The following is a 17623-nucleotide window of genomic DNA, read 5'->3' on the forward strand; positions in this document are numbered from 1 at the left end:
TGGCAAGATGGGCTTTCCTTTCTCCCACCGCTCTCAGCTTCCTTTGCCTCCCCCCCCACGTCCTGCCACCTAACCTTCCCCTGACCTCTTTTCAGCCCTGGTTGTATGCTCCTGGCACTTTGTCTTTTTATCAGTCCCTTGAGCTGTTCTTGGCACCAATACAGCAGCTGAGGTACAGCTGAAAGCTCCCAAGTGAGCATCACTGGCGGGTGCCAGGGAGGCATTGATCCAGTGGCATGTGACAGCTTAGGCAAGGCAGGTGAGAGCAATTTTACGGCCTAGTACAGCCCTGCTTTCTCTCAAGGTAAAACTTACAGGTGGTCGGGATCCCTGGGTGGCGCAGCGGTTTGGCGCCTGCCTTTGGCCCAGGGCGCAATCCTGGAGACCCGGGATCGAGTCCCACGTCAGGCTCCCGGTGCATGGAGCCTGCTTCTCTCTCTGCCTCTCTCTCTCTCTCTCTCTCTCTGTGACTATCATAAATAAAATTAAAAAAAAAAAAAAAACTTACAGGTGGTCCATTCTACCTGGGTCTGAACACTGAAACTTGCTTTCAGTTATGATCAATGCTGCTTCTGGCCAGGCCTTACCTGCAATGGCCAGGTACACATGGAACTTACCTTCATCAGCTGGAGTGGTATTCATAGCTGGCTGTTCTTCTCATCCAACATTACACTTGGGTAATACTCCTACCAAACACTCACCTAGCGCATCCCATGCACCAAGTTTGCCCTATGTACTGTACACATGTCACCTCATTGACTCCTCATCTCTCAACACTCCTTTGAAGGAGGTCCTATTACGAATCTCGTTTTCACGTCAGGAGATGGAGACACAGAAAGGTTAAATACCTTGGTCAAGACCATATAGCTAGTGAGGGGCCGAACCTGACTAAGCTTCCAACTCTGGTTCCCCTCCCTGTCTCTTAGCACCATGCTCTGTTATTTCCAGAGACAGCAGTGAGCTCACTTTCTATGAGCAGAGACTAAAGTTTACCTTTAAGGAAGTATGAGGATGCTGTGCCACCTCAGTTTCTCTCAGATGGTCTGTCTAAGGAGGCACGATGGCTGCACCAGTGTTATCGGTTGTCTCTTCCAACAGGACCTTCGCAACTTGCCAGGACAGTGTCAGCATGTGCCACCAGTCACAATGCACACTGTGTCCTTGGTTCATTGTCAGAAACAAAAATGCTCATCCTCAGCTGTCCCTGTGGACTGTTAAAACACCTCAAAGAGCAAAGTTCTTACCTTTAAGTTAATTAAGTAAACAAAGACTGTGTGTCAGCACTAAACTCAGTTCTGGGGATATGGAGATTCAGAGGAACCAGTCCTGCCATCTAACAACACCTTGTTGTCTGGAGGGGATACAAAGAAGTCAGCAGTCCAGAAAGCCCGTCCTCCCACCCCAGGCCTATCCTCAAGGAAGTGAGTGCAGAGCCCCTCTGCAGGGTTCTCATAAATGAGATATGACCCAGAGTTTAGTATAAATAGGACTCTAAGTCCTGGTCTAGAGGAATTACCATCTCTGTCAAGGAAGCCATCTCAAGGCATAGCAAACTATATCTTGCTGTAAACTATTAATAGCAAAAAGAGTGACTTATGACCCATCTATGGGCTGGAAGGACAGAGCTTTAATTTCCAAAGTGTTATCCACTGCTCATTTGTCAACACCATGGAACTTTTCTGCTCACTCAAGTTTCATTAGGTTGTAGAAATAGAAGTCTGTCCCCTGGTTGGAAACTCGACGTTTTGAGGAATGTGCACCTCATTTTCCCTAGCATGGCTCACGTATGCCATGAAGAAGGGAAAGAAGAAGAAATAACACTGCTGGATTTGAAGATGGAGTTGAAATTGAGACAGAGGGAATACAGGAGGAGCCACAAGAGGAAAAAAATGCCAAAAGGCAGGACAGACAGGGTGAGGTGGGATGGTGATGGGAAATACTCATGTGGTACTGACTTGTTTCATTGCTCTGCTGGCCTCATGTTCTGCATTCACAGCAAGCCTATAAGGGAGGCATCCCCATTTCACAGATGGGCAAATTGAGGCACTGACTGGCTAAGTAATTTTTCCTGGTGCACATAATAAGCAAGTAGCAGGACTAGGACTTGAACCTGGCAGCTTGGCTGCACGGCTGGACCCCTAACCATACACCTTGCCTATGGAAGTAAAAAATTCACTTTGTGCAGTAGCATGAAATATTCTGCTCAGTAGGGCCTATTTCTTTTTTCTGTGTCGGCAGCAGATAATGATTTAGTCTGCTGTTTCAGTGTTCAGCTTCAAATTCAACCAAGTGCCTCGGACAGCCAGCTGTTTGGGAAGCAGGCAGGTATTCTTAGATCTTAGGTGAGTGGGACTTGGCTGTGACCCGGTCTGCTGGCATCGGGTACATCAGTTGGGGACAACACCCTAGTCTTAGGCCAGAGGAATCTGACAAAAAGGGCTCATCTACAAATCCTGCTAGGAGTCTTCCAGGCAGGAAATGGGATTCAGAAAAGGAGAACTTCTGGCTTACAGAGCCACACAGTGCTGTGCCGAAGAGCTGGGCTCTAAGAAATCTCAAGCTGATGAACACAGAGGGGAAGGGAAGGGAGGGGACTTTTTTCTCCCAGTGATCCAGTGAAGCTCATCCTGACTTCATTATACTCCCTACTCTACTTCCCAAAGTAAGTGTCAGTCCTCTGTGGTACAGTAAGACACTGTAGTTATTTACGTGTCCGTTTCTGCAGCAAGCCTGTGAATTCTAAAGCAGATGACTGTATTTTATTCACCTGAACATTTCCAAAGCTTGGAATGTACCTATCTAGTATTAGGGACTTCAAAATATTTATTACATGGATTGATGATTAGGTAACAGGTTCGTCAGTTCGTCCAAGAAGTGATTATGTAAAGTATAGCATCGTGTGGGTTATAAAGATAATCTTCATATTTTTCAGTAAGTCTTCACTTTTTCAGCCATTCTGAGAAGTGGGGGCAGGAGGAGGTGTAGACTATGTGGCAATATGCATCCCCCCCACCCAGATGTATTTATGTGTTCATTCCTGTGCCATTTTGGAATCTGGAAGGGAGGGCTGCAAGAGAATGTCACCTCAGGCAATTGTGCTTTTGAGTGTTCTCCATTCAAGAAGCCTGCCATGCTTACAAACAGTTTGTATAATACCTTGTTCATTAAGACCCATAAATTAGCACTGTTTTAATTGATTCCCTAGAGGCAGTGAATAGAATGACACAGAATGACATCAAAGTGGGGAGGGAGTGGCACTAGGTGGGTATTTTTCTTCTTTCCCCGTCCTGGATTCCCTGAGGTCTGACAACCCTTCCCCCTCGTATGCTCCCTGTGGCAGGCCTTTGTTCTGACTCCTATGAGAAAAGACCAGTACCCCAAATAGGTTCCAGGGCTCCGACAGAGCCTCACTTTCTGAGTTTGGTGTCATAAATTGCCAGGGAAGCTCGTATCCACAAAAGTAGTAGGTTTGGTCAGGTTGCAAACTAGGGGTAATGATTTTGTTAATTATGGAAACAACTCTAACTGTGAGATCAAAGTCTGGACTCCTTATTTAAAGCAATTTCAGCCATTATATGCCAGTGCCATTAGAATTATGCTAGCTCACTGGTGTCTGGCTATAAACCAGGCTACCTTGGGAATGTCAAGGAAGCCAATGTTTATGAGGCCCTTTCTGTGCCACGTCTTGCTCTAGGGTTACAAATGTGATCTTACACCATAATCATGGTAAATTGAGATCAATTTTTCTATTTCTTCAGATAAAATCACGGAGATTCAGAGAGACTAATTATCTGGCTGAAGAACACACGGCTTACAGGTAATGGAGCCAAATTTAAATACGTGTCTGTGCCTCAAATTATGTGTTCTTTCCACAAAATTATATTTTCATCATAGCTGTTATGATTTGATATAGGAGAACCAGAAAGGGGTCACTGTTCCTTAAATAGTTCCCCCTTCTGCCTACTAATGCATGACTTTCACAGAGAAATTTGATGACATGCATGAATAATTCAGAGTTTAGGTAAGTCTATGTGTTACTTTATGGCAATATTTGCATTTAAAAGGGAACCCTAATTGTGGAATGAAAATATGTGTCTCTCATTTTTAAGTTTTGTCCGTTGCTCTATCTCTAGTGCCTAGTACTATGCCTGTCACATAGTGAATAACCAGTATGTTGTCTTTATTGAATAAATTAAAGCAATGTGAGTCATCAAAGACAGCTTAGGAGAAGTTTTTTTTTTTTTTTTTTTTTTAAGATTTTATTGATTTATTCATGGGGGTGGGGCAGAAACATAGGCAGAGTGAGATGCAGGCTCCCTGCGGGGAAGGTGATGTGGGACTCGATCCCAGGACCTCGGGATCATGACCTGAGCTGAAGGCAGACATTCAACCACTGAGTCACCCAGGCATCCCCTAGGAGAAGTTTTGAGAGGTAGAGGAATGCAGAACTGAGGTGGGTTGTTTCCCAGGACCTTGAAATCACACACCTTAGGCAGTGGCTCACTTTATTTAAGAAGTTGAGTTTGTGCCTTTTTTCTGATAGACACCTCAGGGATAGAGGCCCAAGACCTAGGTGGGGTATGCTAAACTGAAAGTAATTAAAGACAAAGAGGAGTAAGAGGGAAGAAAACATGTAGGAAAGGGTAAGAGAAAGGATGAAAAAACTATGAAGAGCAGAAGCATGTCAGTGTTTCCTGGTCTGTCCATATCCTGCATCATTGATCATATTGCCTTTCCATCTTTTGGGGCAGCACAGAACCCTGAAACATTAATGTGATGCAAGTATGGAGACTGAAAGGGCTTTCAGGATGGTCTGCTTTTCAGGCCAGTGCTGTGTATGACCACCAGAGGGCAACAGAGGTCTAGTCTCACCAGTGCCTTCCTCAGTTTCCTGGAGAGAAGCCAGGGATGGGGGTGAGGAAAGGGAGGGCACTGGCCACTGTGGAGGGGTGTGCCAGCATTGAAGGTGGGGAGAGTGGAGATCTGTGGGAGAAGGGCATGCCTGTAGTAATTTTGCAAGGCAAAAGGGTTGATGGGGATTTGTGGTTAAGCTCCTTTTAGTTCCTAAAAGAGATCAAGTGACTTGGACGGAGTGCAGAAAAAAATAACTCATTATCTGGGTGCCTGGCTGGCTTAGTTAGGAGAGCATGTGATTCTTGATCTCAGAGTCATAAGTTCAAGCCCCACGTTGGGCATAGAGCTAATAATAATAATACATAATAATAATAATAATAATAATAATAATAATAATAATAAATATATATCTCATTGCCTAGGTCCAGTAGACTGTGAGCTCCATAAGCTCAAGGATTGGTGACCTAATTCACTGTTGTAACCCTGGCACATGGCAACTTGTCAGCCACATATAGTAAATGATAAAGATATTTTAATAACTTTCAATCGAGTTGTGCAGGTTTATGTGTGTGTGTGTGTATGTGTGTATGTGTGTGTGTGTGTGTGTGTGTCTAGGTTCATGTGAATTTTTCTGGGAAGAGAGACTTTAGCTTTTGTCAAATTTTTCAGAGAGTAAGTGGTCCCTAAACAATTAGCCACTGTTTTGGCTAAACTTTGGCTAAAACTTTTTCAGTTGCTCTGATCAAAACTCTATAAAAGTATCCAGGTTCCTCATCAAACAATGGCTTCCTATTTTACTTAGGATAGACCAGTTGCTGTAACAAATAGACCTTCAAAAGGTATGCTGAACTTGACGGGATGAGCACTGGGTATCATGCTGTATGTTGGCAAATCGAACTTCAGTAAAAAAATATACAACCCCCCCAAAACAAAAGCTATACTGGGTCCAATAAATGTCGTATACAATAGAAGTTTATCTCTTGTTCATATAATAGGCCAAGGCAGTGTCTTAGGTCAGTGGCAATCCCTGAGGGGCCAGGACTTCTGTGTCTCTGCCATCTTCAATGTATGGCATTCAGTGTCACTGTAGGGATCAACATCACAGTCATCTAGAAAGGAAACAGTGCTGATGCATGAAGGAGGCTTTTCAGAATTGGGCCTGAACATGGTATCTATGACCTCTTCCCACTTTCAGTTGAGCTCAGTCACTCAAAAGTGATGTTTCCAATGGAAGTTGGAAAACATTGTACAGTTGTATACAGATAGAAGAGACAAAGGACTTTGGTGAGTATCCAGAAACCCCCACCACATCTCCCCTGTTTTTTTTTTTCCCCTGTTTATAACCAAGTGCATTTTCAGGAATACTCTTGGAGTCATAGCCACTCATGCAAAATTGTCATGGTTGATGATCTGATTCTCTCTTTCCTGAGACTCAAGATGATTTTTAGAACCTCGATAATTATAGATAGTGGTGCGTCTTGCTTCAAACAACTCTCAGTGTCTCATATTATTTTTGCAGAATTCCTGTCTACTTTGACAAAGGGGACTTTTTCTGGGAACAGCAGAATGTTTCACACATTTCCTCATGCAAGGTAGCCCCAGAAGTTAGAGGATTGGAGGATATTTTAGAGGCATATCCCAAATACATAGGCTCTGGCATTCCTGGTTTTCTTATTGACAGGCAGTGAGTATAGCAGGTAAGAACATACCTGATTCAGATTGGCCATGCAGTAAATGTTCAATTTCAGTTAGCCAGTATCCTTACTGTCTTTCATTGATCTTAGAAGATAATGGCTTTTTGTCCCTCTTGCTGATGACAAGGACAAGATTAGACTGAGAAGAAGCCAAATAGAAGCAATAGATTTTTATGTAGAAGGGGAGGGATTTTGAGACAGAAGGGAATACTGGGTAGATGAGAGGGAGAAAAGTTAGAAAATGGAGGGAGGGACAAGAGAAAGGCTGATGAAAGAGGAGGAGAAGGGAGAAAGAAGACAAACTACACAGGACATTTCAATGCTATGGAATGCCATCCTAATAATGCAGGATCCTCTGGTCTGCATTTCTGTGCACTATTTCTCCTTGCCTTTATTGATACTTGTTGTGCTCAGTCCTGATTTATTTATCTTTTCAGCAGTCTTGTAGTATTGTTTTTATTTTTATAATAAACCTGAAGTCTGGAGCAAGGATATTGATATATAAATAAGGTTGCTCTTGGAACCTAGATATTTGCTTCTTGTCATTTTTTCAGTTTTAGCTACTCTTAGCAAATAATACCAGTATGTACAAGTCACTTATTCATCTAATTAATCCTCCACTCCTTCTTGGACAACAAAATAAAATATGAATTGTTATTTCCAGTAGGGAATGCTTGTTTAAAGAATAACAATGTAATGATGACACTCACCATTTGATTGAGAGACACATCTGTTCATTAAGGCACGCCTGCCTCGATCTATCTATTGGTTAATCTATCTATCATCTATCAATCTCCTATCCATTCATTCTTTTAATAAATGTTTTTTGAGGTCCTATTGTGTGGGAGAAACCAGAAGCAACACAGAGAATGAAAGAAAACTCTCTGCTTTAAGATGGACCCGACAATTAAATTTTGAAACCATGTTTCAAGGTTCAAATGTGTCCCATGCATTTAAGTCTCACTCCCAGGCAGCAAGGCAAAATACTTAATAATTTCTCAGATAAGGAAGCTTGGAAAATTTGCATAATGTGCTTCAGGTCCCATAGGAAGTTGAATAGAGGAGCTGATATTTGTACTCTGGTTTCAGGGGGCCCAAGTCCATCTTATTATATCATGTTGCTTTTTGGGAGCAAGGAGCTAATCTTGTATCTTTTAATTAAAACAGAATTAACAAACTAAACCCACTCTTCATATCCTTAGACCCACACGTTAGTCAACTGAGGTACCATTCTCTGAGCATTGCACACTCTTCTTGTCACTCTACCTTTGCTCATGCCTTTATTTTAGCTTTAAACACTCTCCGGTCATCTGTACTTATTACTGTCCATTTGTTAAGGCCTAGCTTAAATGCTTTCTCTTTTGTCATGTTGAAATCTCTTATTTTTCTCATGAGAGTGATTTCTTCGTCCTCAAAACCTCTAATTCTCACTTAAGATAAATTGTCTAGTTGTTTTTGTGCTTGTTTTTGTCTTCGTGGTAGGCAACCTCTAAAATGACCCCCAATTATCCCTACCTCCTAGTGTTCATACCTTTATATTATCTCCCCCCCTTGAATAATGGGTTATATTTACTGATTCTCTTCTAATGAATAGAATGTGGCAGGAATATCATCTTGTGATGCTAGTTAATGAAAAGATTTTGGCTTCTGTTTTAAATACTCTCTTTCACTCTTTTCTGGGTCTCTTGCTCTAGAGGAAGCAAGCTGCCATGTAGAGAGGTCCTTGTGGCAAGGGATCAAGATTCATGTGAATGAGCATGGAACTAGATTTCCTTCAGCTGAACTTTCAGATAAGACTGGAGCCCCAGCCAACAGCTTGACTGTAACCTCATGAGAACTCTTGAGGTGGAGGCACTCACCTGAGCTATATACAGGTCGTAACCAAAGAAATGGTGATAGAATAAATATTTATTGTTTTGTGCCACCACATTTTGGAACAATTTATTTATATATCAGGAGATAACCAATACGGTCCCACTAGCCTATAAATTGCTTAGAGGTCGAGTCCCTTTCTTCTTTTCTTTCATCTGCATCATAAAACAGGACATTTTTTGTCAGTGGCAGGATGTTATGCCTTCTCTTATGTCTGTGGTACTGGTGAGGAGGATTTGGAATAAAAAAAGCTGTAATTGGAATTAATACCATTCCTCCTTTATTGCAAAGAAAGAGCTCCTCCCAAATACTTCAGTGGCTCCTATAAGGGAAGCTTGGATCAGAAAAGAGCCAAAAATGTCTGTTTCTGAAATACCAGGATTCTTGTTTTACAAAGGGCAGCATCCCAAGTCATGTTGATATGGAGGAGTGCCTTTCTTCGTAAATGATTAGATTTGATTATCCTCAGGGGGAAAAAAATTCAGTGCTTACCTTGGCATGTGCTTGTTTTTCAGATAAACTAGTGAGAAAAGCAGTTACAGCCCTTCCTGCTAGAGTGAAGAAACATTAATTTGAGCAACAGTCTTGGCTTTTACTCATGACACTAGATCTCACTTTTCCTCTTATCCTTCTCTTTCTGAGTTTGCACTAAGCAGCTCATTAAACACTTTGCAAAAGCTCAAGGATCCTAATGTTTAGACACATAAGAATTCTCTTTCCGGAGGGATAATAGAGTTACCTGAAGGAGGGAGCAGGATCATCAGGCTGACATGATGAAGGGAAGGATAGCTTGAGAGGAAGAAGAGGTTGAGAGACGGTAAACATTCATGTGGTATAATGTTTTTTTCAGACGTCAGAGATGATAAACCCTCTTCCTAGGGGCACAAAGGAAAGACGAAGGAAAGATGATCTGTTCCTCCCAGACCCCTTTTGCTCTTTGGAGAGTTCCTTGACTATTAAGTAAGGATTCTATGTATCTCTGCGGAGTCAGGTGAACCTCAGCAGGTTAGGTGGTAGACAGGTGTTTCGGAAAGTATAGCCACTGTAATGCTTCCCAGTCATTTTATAGGAAGTCACAAGGAGTAGGGCTGAAGAACAAACTGCATCTACCCTCTCTTTCTTTCTTTTCCTTCTGCTCCCCACACTCCCTCCAGCTCTGAGGGATACTAGGAGAAGTGCTATCACCTAGGTGCTCAAGTTCCTTCTTTCATTATAGATTCAGAACAGTTTCTAGGCTAAGTCTTTGCTGTTAGCAAAGGAGGGAGCTATGAGCTGACAGTGGTCTTAAGTATTCTGAAGCACAAGAAACTGTATGATTGATTTCCCAAATTTCTCTTGTTAGGCCAGTGTTCCTAAAGTTGAGGCATTCCACTTTTGAACTCTGCATCTCTGGAATAGGTGTGAGGCGTGAATGATTTAAAAAATTAAATTCTGTATAGTTCTTTTTTTGGCTTTGAATCTGGATGGACAGGGGCATGTCAGGCAGAGGAAGTTGATTTATGTTCAAAAGTTGACCCTAAAAATGCACTGATGAAAAGATCTTATTTTATTTTGCTTTGTGTGTTTGTTATCACAGTTGTAGCTAAAGTTATCATGAAAGAGATGTTCTATTTTTTCAATATGTTCTCGTTTGTTTCCTGCCAATTTTTTGCAATATTGTGAACACATTTGTTGTGTGTGTGTGTGTGTGTGTGTGTATTTTAGTTCTGCCTTTGTCAGGCTAACAAGTCTCTCATTATTGGCAAATACAAAACTACTAAAGTAATGTGCTGCTTATTGACCGTGAAAAGTTAAAGGATATGGTATTTTGTGAGGGAAAAAAACTAAATTTATAATCTTTTGCCCTTTATCTTGTTGAATATTATCTTAAAACTAGTCATCGAAAGATTGGTTTTCTAGAGAAATTAGAAAAAGAAAAAAAGAAAAAACAGCTAGACAACAAATTTCTTTAACCTAAATAAATACAGATTGAAGGAACAATCCACAAAATTATCTTCATTATCCCACAGCCAACAGCAAAGGCTTATATCCCATTATGGTAATGAGCAAACCTTTGAACTCTGCATTGTACACTGCCAAGCAGTAGCACTTAAGGCTTCGGCAAACAATGTTTACGATTGCTTTAGGGAGTTGCTAGGATAATACCTCAGCTTGTATTTCTGAGTAGGCTTGATCCTGCCTTCCCAGGCTGCATTTCCCCAAAGCAAAGGCTGGCAAGTCCTAAAACTGGATGAAAAATTGGACTGTTAGAAGGAACACGTCAAGTCAGATTTCCCCCTGTGCCTTTAGTCCCTTCCCCTTGTTGCTAAGTAAGTGGGTGGGCACAAAGGGAAGTTATGTGTCCTGTCAAGTTATGACTATGCTCTTCACTCTAAGTCCAGAAAACCAGACTTGAGTTCATTTCCAGAATATCCCAATACTCAGGCCAAAGCTATAGGCACCTTATCTAGACAGTTGAAAGAACTGACTGGGAAGCAGTGTGGAAACCATGGGGCTTTGCAGTCAGGTGGATCTGGATTTGTTCTCAACCTTCAATCTTGAGCAACTTATTAATCTTTCAGCTTCTGTTTCCCCATCTGAAAATTGAGAGACATATTAGAGAAGTATCATGTCCCCCTCCAGGGGACATCAGTGTCTGATGAAAAGCAGGTATTCAATAAATGGAAGCTTCTAAGGAAGTGGTCAATCCAACCACCTAGGGTTATTTTAATGACTAATCGAATGTTTAATTTTAAAGCTGAGATAATTAAGAAAAATTACATTAAAAATATGATTAGATATGTGTAGATACATGGTGCTAGTGGAAAATATATCAGTCACACCAGTGACTTGCCAAGATGGTCTGTAAAAGTTTACCACATATACTTGGTTTTTTGGCTTGATTTCTTTTTTAATAGAGGGGGGGCGGGGCGAGGACTGTGAGTGGGGGAGGAGGGTGGCAGAGGGAGAGGGTGGGAGAGAATCCTAAGCAAGCTCTCCACCCAGCAAGGAGCCCAATGAGGGTCTTGAGCTCATGACCCTGAGATCAGGACCAGGAAATCACAACCTGAGCTGAAACCAGGAATCGGATGCTTAATTGACTGAGCCACCCAGGTGCCTCTGGCTGGATTTCTTATTAACTTACGGCATTAGCTACAGCTTTAATATTAGAAGTCCTTAGTTGGCTTAAAAGAAGCAGTGTGACTCTGAATTTCTAACCTTATAACAATGGAAGAATTTGAGTAAAAGTAAGATTCATTCAAAGTTCTTATTTATTTATTTAGCCTTGGGATATTGTTGAGAGACATCATAGGGGACAAAATAGATTCTATATCACACAAGTGGCATGTTGAGTCTTTTTTCTGGAGACTCAGCTGGGCTTCATTTCCCAGCCTGCCTTGCAGGGTGAGGCCATGAAACTGAATTTTAGCCAATGAATTGCGAATGGAAGTCTGAGGCTCCCCTACCATTCGTTGTCTGGTTCTATTAAGTAAGAAATAAACTTCTTCTATGCTTCTATTATACTAGAGCCATTATACACTTTGGGGCCTACTTGTTACAAAAGCCAGCCTACCCTAATTATTACATATATTCTGATACCATGGACTGGAATTTCTAAAGGACTCCCTCTGATTTTTATCTATCCAAATATTATACCTCTTTCAGTAACAAGATTCCTACTGGATTTCATGAAGAAATCAAGATTAGAGAAAAGGCAGAAAGAGGCACAAAAGATATTTCATAACCATGTTTACTCAGCTGACACTATTCATAATGTTAAAATTTCTTTTCAAGATCATCGAGATTGTTTCCCTTTGTGCCTGGTATGGAACTGACCAAATTATTCATATGAGTGAAAATTACCATTGTGGTTGTTTCTGCCTGTTTTTCAGAATACAAAAATAGTTACTCAGATCAAAGTAGAATTTCTAGCTGAGGGGGAAAAAACAATGCAGAGAAAGGGAGAGAGTGAGTGGGTGTTCCTTGGGTATTGACTGCATGCAAAGGTAGTAAAAACTTTTGAATAAAAGTCAAAATATTAAAAAAAAGTGCTTTTGTGATACTGGGGGCTGGGTGCACTGTCCAGGGAGAAGGATGAGGCCTTGGCACAAAGCAGATTGTGATTTTGGCAAATCACTAACATACTCAGGGCTCCAGTTTTCTAATTATGAAGGGGGGTCTGAGCAGGTGATTTCTAAGATACCTTAACTCTGAATATTTTACTCCAAGTCATGTAAGTGAGAATTTATTCTGCTGATAGCTTTACATTGGTGCTGTAGTAGAGTAAATGTCAGAGTTCTCCCTCTTATTCCTCCTCCTCCCCAAATAGCCCATGGCTCATTGATATACATGCATAGCACCATTTTGCAGGGTTTGGTGGTGATGTTCAGTGACATCTTCTACAGTTCCACATGAGTAGGGCATCTGGGGCAGCTACATTCAATTTTAATTGAAACAAAGCAAAATAGCAGCTGTTTGGCATTAAAGGGAATTTTAAGCCTACATTCCAATTCCACCAAGGGAAGGAGCAAACAAAAGTCAAAAACATTTTAAGCCAGCCAGTCTAAAATATTTAAGGCCATCTGCGTTCTCTCTGTAAGTGGCCATCACCTGAATTGTGCTCTCATTTTCCTTTAAAAGCAGAACTGATAGTGATTTATGATAGGATAAAAGATGCATTGGCATTTAAAATACAGAATTCTTAGCTCATCATCAATGCCCTTGCCATAATTACAAGTTATTTGTCTAAGCCTGATTTTCCATTATAGCTAAAAATATCATAACAAGAGATTCATGTTTTACATGGTAGGAGCAAAAGTGAATCTTGTTTTTCCATAGCAACATGCTTGGGCTTGATTGTGAAGTCTGAACCTTAAAGGCATTCTGACTCAAATGCCCAAGCACTGCAGCTCTAATACTGTGGGAGAGCAAGCATGCTGGGTGATATTGTTCAGCATTTGATCCTGCCTGACTTCTGTGTCTTGGACTGTCAAAGGAGATAAGTATAGTTGCCTTATGTCAATGCACTCTTTAAAGTTAGATAATAACAATTCAGACGCTCATGTTTATCCTCAAATTTGAGGTCGAGTACCATTTGTGCTCTGTGCACTGCTGTTCCCTATTCCTTTTGCTATTTCTTAACTCATTCATTCATTGAACAAATATTTCTTGAGAAACAGCTATGTGCTAGGCATTTTAATAGGTGCTAGAGATACAGGGGTAAATAGGATAGATTAATTCCCTGTCTTTATCATCTAGTGGAGAAAACAGACACTGAGCAAGTAGTTATAAGTACAGTAAATGAAGGGTCTGGAAAGCAAGAGAGAGTGAGCCTGAGCTTAATGAATGAGTAGAAGTTAGCCAGGTAATGTGGAAATTCATCAGGCAAAGAGGGTAGAGGATGCATTTGAAAGGGTAGAAGCAGCTTTAGAAAGTGAGTTTATGCTGAATTTATTCAGCAAACCTATGTGTGATCCCCTTGGAGACTTTGGTGTTTGCATATTGCTGGAGTGTGAGAATAAGTAAGGGAAGTGCAAATCATGGAGCTGGGGCTTTGTAGGGAGCTGATCCCAGAAGTTCTTGGGCCATTTTTGGGAGTTTGCATGATAGTAGGTAAAAGTCATTGAGGGTTTATTTTATTTATTTTATTTTATTTTATTTTATTTTATTTTATTTTAATTTTATTTTATTTTATTATTTTCACTGAGGGTTTAAACAGGTAAAACAGATGGTCTTATCTTTTAGAAGGATCAGCAGTATGGGAAATGGATGTGAGGGAATGGAAAAGGGAATGGGACTTTTATGAGAAGCACTGTCTCTTCTGTGGTGGCAGTCACAGCAAGGAATAGATCCAAACTAGAATCTTCATGATCGAAGGCTTGCCTGTGGTCTTTCCCTTATTTGTGCCTATTGACATACAACCATATCTCTTGTCTTGTCTTTTTTTTTTTTTTAGATTTTATTTTTTATTTATTCATGAGAGACACACAGATCAAGACAGAGACATAGGCAGAGGGAGAAGCACACTTCCTGTGGGGAGCCTGATGTGGGACTCTATCCCAGGACCCCAGGACCACACCCTAAGGCAAAGACAGATGTTCAACCACTGAGCCACCTAGGTGTCCGCCTATTTCAATGCCCAGTCCAAATCCCACTTCCTTTGTGGAGCCCCTCTTTATGATTCCTAGAAATTGCCATTTTCTTTGAAATTCTGTACTTCTTGCCTCTTCTCTCATGGGGGTATAGACTACATCCAGCTTTTAATGCTACTTACTCTTTTGTTCTATGAATCTCTTTTTCCCTACAAAACTCTTGAAGGATAGGGAAATATATCTTTATAATCTGTAACATCTAAGAACTTGAGGCCCAGAGAAATAAGTGTCTTCTTAGATCTCTTGGCTGCCAGTTTATTATACTTTCAGTTATCCAACAAGATGAGTATTTTTGTGGTTGATGATGATGAACTAGATACTCATGACTTTATTAGAGAAACATCCTCTTGTTGTAGTTTAATGGATGACATTATTCTTTGAGGATTAAAGGATGGTAATATTTATTAATACCCTTTTTCATTAATAACAATAGGCCGGGCTAATGTACTTTGTTTTATTCCCACATTTGAAAACTCAGCAAATACTGTTAAATACTTGAGCCCCAAGGTAAGGTCATGCATCTAATGTAATAGCAGCTACTTACTAGATTAGGATTTTTTTTTCTTTCTTTCTCTCTCTCTCTCTCTCTCTCTCTCTGAGAACATAGCATAGGTTGACTAGTTCTCAGTTGGAGAGTAAAATAAGAGACAATTTCTTCTTCTCGGGTCATGAGTGCCCTCAGTATACACCAACTGTCTTTAGAGCCTATCCTTCCTCTTTCTATTCTCCCATAAATAATGGTAAATCCCATCCTGTTGCCTTCAAATTCAGGGTAATGGGTAGAAGCTCTGCAGAATGCAAATTATCTCTCCAACCAGGGGGACATGGGAATCTGGGGATGACAAATCTTTAACTTAGACCTTAATGCTCAAAGCAGGTTGTAAGCTCCTATATATACAGAGGCCACAGAGGTAATGCAAGTGAGTAAAATTGGCTGGGTAGAGACTGGTGTCTTAGACAATAAATGAAGAAGATTTGCTGCCATGAGAGAATTTGTATGAATTCTACCAGGTTGTCTGATTTTCTAAGGCAGTGCAGAAATCTGGATTTTTTTACATGAAATATATAAAATCAGAACTAATGGGCATGGCTTTAAAAATTTAAAACTTTATGCAGCAAATATGAAAATAAGCAAAAATTCTTGTAGACTGGCCTGGAGTCATGCTAGTTTGTAACTCTGGCTTCAAAAATTCTAGAAACTTTTTTCTGATTACTAGATAAACAAACTAGTCAATCTACCAGCATAATTTTAGGGTACTTTGAGGGTGTCTCTCTGTGTGAAATATGTTCTAGATACTTTAATGGAACATATAGAAATTAATGGCATGTTTTGGTCCACAATAAACTTTTAGGCTGGTTGGAAAATATGAAACCACATATGAAATAATTACTAGTAGCTTAAGTTTCTGTGTAAACACAAAGTGAGGCAGTCTATAAATTAACAAGAGTCCCTAGACCCAAACTCTTGGGGCCAAATTAGTGCCTTACCTATGATTTACATAGTATGCTCTGGAAACCACATATCTTTCTGAAAATTAATTCAGCTCATTACAATATAGTTAAAAATTAAGAATCTACTTGATTCTCTTAAAATTTAAAACCTTGAAGTCATGACATACAGTTTATATTTGTTCCTCCTACATTTGCTGCAGTGACTATACATGATAGTTGTGAATTAAATGTTTGTTGAATGAATCAATAATAAATTAGAGCCTACAGGAGTAATTGATCATTCCAAAACACAGTAGAAACTCAATACTTACTTGTTTAGTAAATGAATGCATTCATTAAATGGAAAAGAAATGAAGCCAGATGGTAAAGAAAGACTTTGTGGAGAAAATGACATTTTTAGTTGGACTTCGATTTGAGTGAATAGGATTTCTATACATGGAGAGCCCTATGGAGGGTATTTAGGTGGAAAACAGCTTGAGCTTATGATAAAACTAATTAGACTGATTTGGACTATGGAATTCCATTTTTATGCCATAATTTTATTTGAATATGGTTTTTATGTGGTTCAAATATTGGATCTTAATGTTCTGTGTCCATACTGTTTAAGTAGTTTCCATCCCAATACTTAGCACATTTAGGTATAAGCCTGTAATCCTCCAAGGAGATGACGCTGAAGAGCTGTGTCATGCCCCCATTGTAATAATGTCTTTCCTTCATCCAGTAGTTTGATTAGGAGATGAATAATGAGCAAGGGGAACACTTAAGAATTACTTATATCACTTGCTATGATGTTTATAGGGAATAATTCTTAGAGCTGTTTAATGTGGAAAATCAATAGCCTTTGGGGACTGGGTTTTATTCTTTTAAGTGTTTCTGCATTTTCTCTGTACTCTGGTTAATTGGACATGTTCAAGAGACCTCAGGGAGAATTCTTCCCTGGGGATGGTGCCTCTTCTATATAATATGTCCAGCAAGGAATTGAATTGAGAGAGCCAATGACTAAGCTTCCAGGTATTTTCTGGGTGCCTTAGTGACATGTGGATCTTGTCCATGAAATCCCCTGTCCCTGAAATTTTTTTCTGTACTTTCTCTGATACCACAGCCTTATTCTAGAAGCTTTCTGAAGTTTGGAGTAGAACAAAAAGATACGTGTCAAAGCTATATATATATTTTTTTTTCTCTAGGGCTTTCTTAAAGATTATGATAAGAATATTCTTTAATTTATTAAAGGTTTTATTTATTTATTTGAGAGAGAGAGAAAGAGAGGGCGAGTGCATAAGCAGGGGTGGGGGCGGTGAAGGGCAGAAGGAGAGGGAGAAGCAGACTCCTCACTGAGCAGAACCTTGAGATCATGAGATGCTTAACTTACTGACTGACCCCCCCAGATGCCCCTGTAACAAGAATATTCTAAAAACTCCTCCAAAAGTAAATTTATCAGTCAGTTGAAAGGCTTATTTTTTTATTATAATTTTATATATTCATGTGAATTGCAAGTGATCAATCATTCTGCCAAACATCTTGTACTAAATGTGTTAATAAGCTAGCGAATCAAATATTTTGAAAGTATGGACATGTGTAACATTGATTTTCAATATTTGGATCACATCAATAATCCGCTCA

At 40.1% G+C, this 17623-nt stretch overlaps 1 long non-coding RNA gene across 2 annotated transcripts in view; it reads left to right on the plus strand.

Moving 5' to 3' along the window:
* LOC140603483 (uncharacterized) overlaps positions 1-6134 on the plus strand; it is an 88642-nt gene extending 82508 nt beyond the window's left edge. For both annotated transcript variants that reach the window (XR_012006463.1, XR_012006464.1), the window contains exons 2-3: positions 3759-3817; positions 6050-6134. This is a non-coding gene — a long non-coding RNA (uncharacterized lncRNA). The remainder of the gene's footprint in view (positions 1-3758; positions 3818-6049) is intronic.
* Positions 6135-17623: the final 11489 nt, after the last annotated feature.

The sequence above is a fragment of the Canis lupus genome, chromosome 14 (assembly GCF_048164855.1).
Source record: "Canis lupus baileyi chromosome 14, mCanLup2.hap1, whole genome shotgun sequence".
Classification (NCBI taxonomy): Eukaryota; Metazoa; Chordata; class Mammalia; order Carnivora; family Canidae; genus Canis; species Canis lupus.